Source organism: Ranitomeya variabilis, chromosome 4, assembly GCF_051348905.1.
Source record: "Ranitomeya variabilis isolate aRanVar5 chromosome 4, aRanVar5.hap1, whole genome shotgun sequence".
In the NCBI taxonomy this organism is placed as follows: Eukaryota; Metazoa; Chordata; class Amphibia; order Anura; family Dendrobatidae; genus Ranitomeya; species Ranitomeya variabilis.
This window is the reverse complement of record NC_135235.1, coordinates 752,376,402-752,383,580: the sequence shown is the minus strand read 5'-3', so window position 1 is coordinate 752,383,580 and position 7,179 is coordinate 752,376,402. Positions and strand designations below refer to the sequence as shown.

Below are 7,179 nucleotides of genomic sequence, written 5' to 3'. Positions count from 1 at the left end.
GACAGCCCGCCGGGGTTAGGGGACCGGGGGAGGCAGGGGAGGTGACAGCCCGCCGGGGATAGAGGACCGGGGGAGGCAGGGGAGGTGACAGCCCGCCGGGGTTAGGGGACCGGGGGAGGCAGGGGAGGTGCAGCCCGCCGGGGATAGAGGACCGGGGGAGGCAGGGGAGGTGACAGCCCGCCGGGGCTAGGGGACCGGGGGAGGCAGGAGAGGTGACAGCCCGCCGGGGCTAGGGGACCGGGGGAGGCAGGGGAGGTGACAGCCCGCCGGGGCTAGGGGACCGGGGGAGGCAGGGGAGGTGACAGCCCACCGGGGCTAGGGGACCGGGGGAGGCAGGGGAGGTGACACCCCACCGGGGCTAGGGGACCGGGGGAGGCAGGGGAGGTGACAGCCCGCCGGGGCTAGGGGACCGGGGGAGGCAGGGGAGGTGACAGCCCTCCGGGGCTAGGGGACCGGGGGAGGCAGGGGAGGTGACAGCCCGCCGGGGCTAGGGGACCGGGGGAGGCAGGAGAGGTGACAGCCCACCGGGGCTAGGGGACCGGGGGAGGCAGGGGAGGTGACAGCCCACCGGGGCTAGGGGACCGGGGGAGGTGACAGCCCTCCGGGGCTAGGGGACCGGGGGAGGCAGGGGAGGTGACAGCCCACCGGGGCTAGGGGACCGGGGGAGGCAGGGGAGGTGACACCCCACCGGGGATAGAGGACCGGGGGAGGCAGGGGAGGTGACAGCCCTCCGGGGCTAGGGGACCGGGGGAGGCAGGGGAGGTGACAGCCCGCCAGGGATAGAGGACCGGGGGAGGCAGGGGAGGTGACAGCCCGCCGGGGCTAGGGGACCGGGGGAGGCAGGGGAGGTGACAGCCCGCCGGGGCTAGGGGACCGGGGGAGGCAGGGGAGGTGACAGCCCGCCGGGGCTAGGGGACCGGGGGAGGCAGGGGAGGTGACAGCCCTCCGGGGCTAGGGGACCGGGGGAGGCAGGGGAGGTGACAGCCCGCCGGGGATAGAGGACCGGGGGAGGCAGGGGAGGTGACAGCCCGCCGGGGCTAGGGGACCGGGGGAGGCAGGGGAGGTGACAGCCCGCCGGGGCTAGGGGACCGGGGGAGGCAGGGGAGGTGACAGCCCGCCGGGGATAGAGGACCGGGGGAGGCAGGGGAGGTGACAGCTAGTATACCGTGTCACCCCTGTACAATACTGTGTCACCCCTGTATAATACCGTGTCACCCCTGTACAATACTGTGTCACCCCTGTATAATACCGTGTCACCCCTGTACAATACTGTGTCACCCCTGTATAATACCGTGTCACCCCTGTATAATACTGTGTCACCCCTGTACAATACTGTGTCACCCCTGTATAATACCGTGTCACCCCTGTATAATACTGTGTCACCCCTGTACAATACTGTGTCACCCCTGTATAATACCGTGTCACCCCTGTATAATACTGTGTCACCCCTGTACAATACTGTCACCCCTGTATAATACTGTGTCACCCCTGTACAATACTGTGTCACCCCTGTACAATACTGTGTCACCCCTGTATAATACTGTGTCACCCCTGTATAATACCGTGTCACCCCTGTATAATACCGTGTCACCCCTGTATAATACCGTGTCACCCCTGTATAATACCGTGTCACCCCTGTATAATACCGTGTCACCCCTGTATAATACTGTGTCACCCCTGTATAATACTGTGTCACCCCTGTATAATACCGTGTCACCCCTGTACAATACTGTGTCACCCCTGTATAATACTGTGTCACCCCTGTACAATACTGTGTCACCCCTGTACAATACTGTGTCACCCCTGTATAATACTGTGTCACCCCTGTATAATACTGTGTCACCCCTGTATAATACCGTGTCACCCCTGTATAATACCGTGTCACCCCTGTATAATACCGTGTCACCCCTGTATAATACCGTGTCACCCCTGTATAATACCGTGTCACCCCTGTACAATACTGTGTCACCCCTGTATAATACTGTGTCACCCCTGTACAATACTGTGTCACCCCTGTACAATACTGTGTCACCCCTGTATAATACTGTGTCACCCCTGTATAATACCGTGTCACCCCTGTATAATACCGTGTCACCCCTGTATAATACCGTGTCACCCCTGTATAATACCGTGTCACCCCTGTATAATACTGTGTCACCCCTGTACAATACTGTGTCACCCCTGTATAATACTGTGTCACCCCTGTACAATACTGTGTCACCCCTGTATAATACTGTGTCACCCCTGTACAATACTGTGTCACCCCTGTATAATACCGTGTCACCCCTGTATAATACCGTGTCACTCCTGTATAATACCGTGTCACCCCTGTACAATACTGTGTCACCCCTGTATAATACTGTGTCACCCCTGTATAATACTGTGTCACCCCTGTATAATACCGTGTCACCCCTGTACAATACTGTGTCACCCCTGTATAATACCGTGTCACCCCTGTACAATACTGTGTCACCCCTGTATAATACTGTGTCACCCCTGTACAATACTGTGTCACCCCTGTATAATACTGTGTCACCCCTGTATAATACTGTGTCACCCCTGTATATTACTGTGTCACCCCTGTACAATACTGTGTCACCCCTGTACAATACCGTGTCACCCCTGTACAATACTGTGTCACCCCTGTATATTACTGTGTCACCCCTGTACAATACTGTGTCACCCCTGTATAATACTGTGTCACCCCTGTATAATACTGTGTCACCCCTGTATAATACTGTGTCACTCCTGTATAATACTGTGTCACCCCTGTACAATACTGTGTCACCCCTGTATAATACTGTGTCACCCCTGTACAATACTGTGTCACCCCTGTATAATACTGTGTCACCCCTGTATAATACCGTGTCACCCCTGTATAATACCGTGTCACCCCTGTATAATACCGTGTCACCCCTGTATAATACCGTGTCACCCCTGTATAATACCGTGTCACCCCTGTATATTACTGTGTCACCCCTGTACAATACTGTGTCACCCCTGTATAATACTGTGTCACCCCTGTATAATACTGTAATATGCCGACTAGAGGAGACAAACTGCAGAATGTTTCATGAATCCTCGGTGCAAAGATTATTTTTAGCCCCAACTCTTTACATTTAAGTAAGAAAATAGAATTTTCCACCAATGATGGACAACCCCTTTAATCTGGTGGTCAAACGTTCAGTGGTGTAATCCCGCACTCCGCCACGAGAGGGAGCAGTGAGAAATCATTTTATTTATTGTCCCTTTAAAATCTTCTATTTAATTTTGTGTTAAAAGTGGACATTTCCCATTTCCATCCATTATCGATTCCCCGAGGAGTTATCCTTGTCCCGTTCATGATTCTGCTCCATACAGGGGCAGATTTACTGATAAATGGTAAGTGCCTCCACCAGTAAAAACAAAGAGGTGCTAAAAGTGGACTCCCCCTCTAAGCCACCTGAAAGCACCGGGATAAAGACGTAGGAGCCACCTGGGACAACTTCAGAGAGGAGCAGCGAAGGTTACTATAAGGGGGTCAGTCATTGTGGATGGACCCCCGAAATAGTCACGAGACCCCATGTGCCAAGCGCCACGTTGGAAGAAAAGAGTCGGCCGGCGACTGATGGGTGAGGAGTGAGGCTGAGAAGTTGGGGGCCATTCATGCCGAAGAGGCGCTGGCGGGGCGTCCTTGTCTCGTAGGGTCCCAGCACCGTAATGTCATAGACTCAAACATTACTGTCATAGAAATGTGGGACTTGGATGTGAATGATGAGCCTTGTAGTCTTACGGTGCTGGGACCCTACGAGACAAGGACGCCCCGCCAGCGCCTCTTCGGCACGAATGGCCCCCATGACCGTCTCATATCCCAGGCAGCAGCCCCACCATTTATCTAAGTGCAAAACATTTCTAGGACGACACCTTGATCTCCGGAGATATCTTGTGCTGACCCGATGGTGGATCCGTCCATGTTCTGCTCGTTTCCATGTGTGATCACATCATCTGCCGAGGAGACTTCACAGATCAACATGGAGGAGAAGACCGAGGCTGAATGTTCTACACTCCTAGTTATATTCTTGTACATAGGGGCAGTATTATAGTAGTTATATTCCTGTACATAGGGGGCAGTATTATAGTAGTTATATTCTTGTACATAGGGGCAGTATTATAGTAGTTATATTCTTGTACATAGGAGCAGTATTATAGTAGTTATATTCTTGTACATAGGAGCAGTATTATAGTAGTTATATTCTTGTACATAGGAGCAGTATTATAGTAGTTATATTCTTGTACATAGGGGGCAGTATTATAGTAGTTATATTCCTGTATATAGGAGCAGTATTATAGTAGTTATATTCTTGTACATAGGGGGCAGTATTATAGTAGTTATATTCTTGTACATAGGAGCAGTATTATAGTAGTTATATTCTTGTACATAGGAGCAGTATTATAGTAGTTATATTCTTGTACATAGGAGCAGTATTATAGTAGTTATATTCTTGTACATAGGGGGCAGTATTATAGTAGTTATATTCTTGTATATAGGAGCAGTATTATAGTAGTTATATTCTTGTACATAGGGGCAGTATTATAGTAGTTATATTCCTGTATATAGGAGCAGTATTATAGTAGTTATATTCTTGTACATAGGGGGCAGTATTATAGTAGTTATATTCTTGTACATAGGAGCAGTATTATAGTAGTTATATTCTTGTACATAGGGGCAGTATTATAGTAGATATATTCTTGTACATAGGGAGCAGTATTATAGTAGTTATATTCTTGTACATAGGAGCAGTATTATAGTAGTTATATTCTTGTACATAGGGGCAGTATTATAGTAGTTATATTCTTGTACATAGGGGGCAGTATTATAGTAGTTATATTCTTGTACATAGGGAGCAGTGTTATAGTAGTTATATTCTTGTACATAGGTGCAGTATTATAGTAGTTATATTCTTGTACATAGGGGCAGTATTATAGTAGTTATATTCTTGTACATAGGGGGCAGTATTATAGTAGTTATATTCAGGGGCGTACATAGATTTCACAGGGCCCCATAGCAAAATTGAGCAAAGGGCCCCCCCCCCCCCCGAAGAAGGGAGGGGAATAGGTGGCGCGCGTAGCGCGTCGAAAATTTGCATGTTAAGCCACGCCCCCTCCACAGCCACACCCCCTCCACAGCCACACCCTCTCCACAGCCACACCCCCCAATTACTAATTTATATGGCGAAGGCAATAAAAAATAGACTTACCAGAAAGCAGCATTGCAGGAGAAAGCAGCATTGCATTGCAGTAATAGATAAAATGAATTCAACCTAAAAAAGTGAAACTATTATTATTTGCCATCCCCAATACAGTGTGATCCTAAACATTTATTCACTTTAGTATGATAAACATTACCTGGAACTTTGAACAACAGAGAATGGTGGTGTTCCCAGCAAAAACTCCCAAACTTGAAAATAACAGAAAAACTTGGAAACATTCTAAACTTCTGAAACTTGAACTCAAAACCAAAACTGTGGCCAAACATTCCGCAAATATTGAGATGTGGCAACCTATAATGTAAATAACACAAATTAGAGGGGCTTTATAGAACCCCTAATATGTTCTCTTAGGGCATCTACATGTAGGTGAGGGTCCTAGAGGGGCTTTATAGGACCCCTAATATGTTCTCTTAGGGCATGTACATGTAGGTGAGGGTCCTAGAGGGGCTTTATAGGACCCCTTATATGTTCTCTTAGGGCATCTACATGTAGGTGAGGGTCCCAGAGGGGCTGCCTGTCTTATAGGACCCCCTTATATTCTCTCTTAGGGCATCTACATGTAGGTGAGGGTCCTAGAGGGGCTTTATAGGACCCCCTTATATTCTCTCTTATGGCATGTACATGTGGGTGAGGGTCCTAGAGGGGCTGTCTGCCTTATAGGACCCCTTATATTCTCTCTTATGGCATGTACATGTAGGTGAGGGTCCCAGAGGGGCTGCCTGCCTTATAGGACCCCTTATATTCTCTCTTATGGCATGTACATGTGGGCGAGGGTCCTAGAGGGGACCCCTTATAACCTCTTATAGCACCTACTTGTCAGCCAACTAGGAGCTAGGATAATGCAGAGTACAATGTCTCTCTCAGCTGCTGTGGCGTAGTACAATCATCCATTGGAGCAGACTGGTTATGCAGACTCATGCTTCCCACACTTCTCCCCCGGTAATGCAGCACAGTTCTCCTGATGCACCGAGCTCCCAGTGATCCCAGCACTCCCAGCTCTGCTACATACTGGGACATAGTTTGCTCATCTTTACAACAAGTGACAACTTCCTAAGTGTTCCCACCGGCGCAGCGGAGAGATCAGAGGTCACTGCCAGAGATGGCGCAAGGAGGGATCCCAGCAGATCCCACAGGGAGGAAGAGGGATCCAGGAAGAGAGGTCCAGGCAGGATCAGAGGGAGGAGAATGCGCTGGGAGAGGGGAGGATAATCAGCAGAGAGCGGAGCCGCTACTCACCCACTGTGCTCCGCTGCACGGACACCAGGCCGTGGACCCAGACACGCAGAGCCGCCCCGCTGACACTCTCCAGGAGCGAGCAGCCGTCGGTCGCAAAGGGTGCACGGTGACGTCACTTCCGGTCGCTCGGAAATGAGATCACCGCGCCCCCTATGTGACCTTCCCCCTCCAACTGCAGCGCAGCACCGTGGGGAAGCTTCCTGCTTCCCCACACGCTCATCTCCGACAGGGCCCGACAGCAAAGCCCTGTCGCCTCGCCGCGCGCGCGCCCTCCCCGACCCGAGCAAAAAAAAAAATTAACACAAAAAAAAAAAAAAATAGGTGGCGTACACACCATGGGGCCGGGCAGCACCGGGCCCCCCCGGCCGTGGGGCCCGGATGCGGCGGCACCCGTCGCATACATGGTGTGTACGCCACTGGTTATATTCTTGTACATAGGGGCAGTATTATAGTAGTTATATTCTTGTACATAGGAGCAGTATTATAGTAGTTATATTCTTGTACATAGGAGCAGTATTATAGTAGTTATATTCTTGTACATAGGAGCAGTATTATAGCAGTTATATTCTTGTACATAGGGAGCAGTATTATAGTAGTTATATTCTTGTACATAGGTGCAGTATTATAGTAGTTATATTCTTGTACATAGGGAGCAGTATTATAGTAGTTATATTCTTGTACATAGGGGCAGTAT

At 50.3% G+C, this 7,179-nt stretch overlaps 1 long non-coding RNA gene across 1 annotated transcript; it reads right to left on the bottom strand.

The window, feature by feature from the left end:
• Positions 1 to 5,085: 5,085 nt before the first annotated feature.
• On the bottom strand, positions 5,086 to 6,599 carry LOC143769369 (uncharacterized). Its single transcript, XR_013214374.1, has 3 exons — positions 6,486 to 6,599; positions 5,386 to 5,540; positions 5,086 to 5,300 (listed from the first exon to the last, which is right to left on the bottom strand). It is a non-coding gene; the product is annotated as an uncharacterized LOC143769369 (long non-coding RNA).
• Between the last annotated feature and the right edge of the window lie 580 nt (positions 6,600 to 7,179).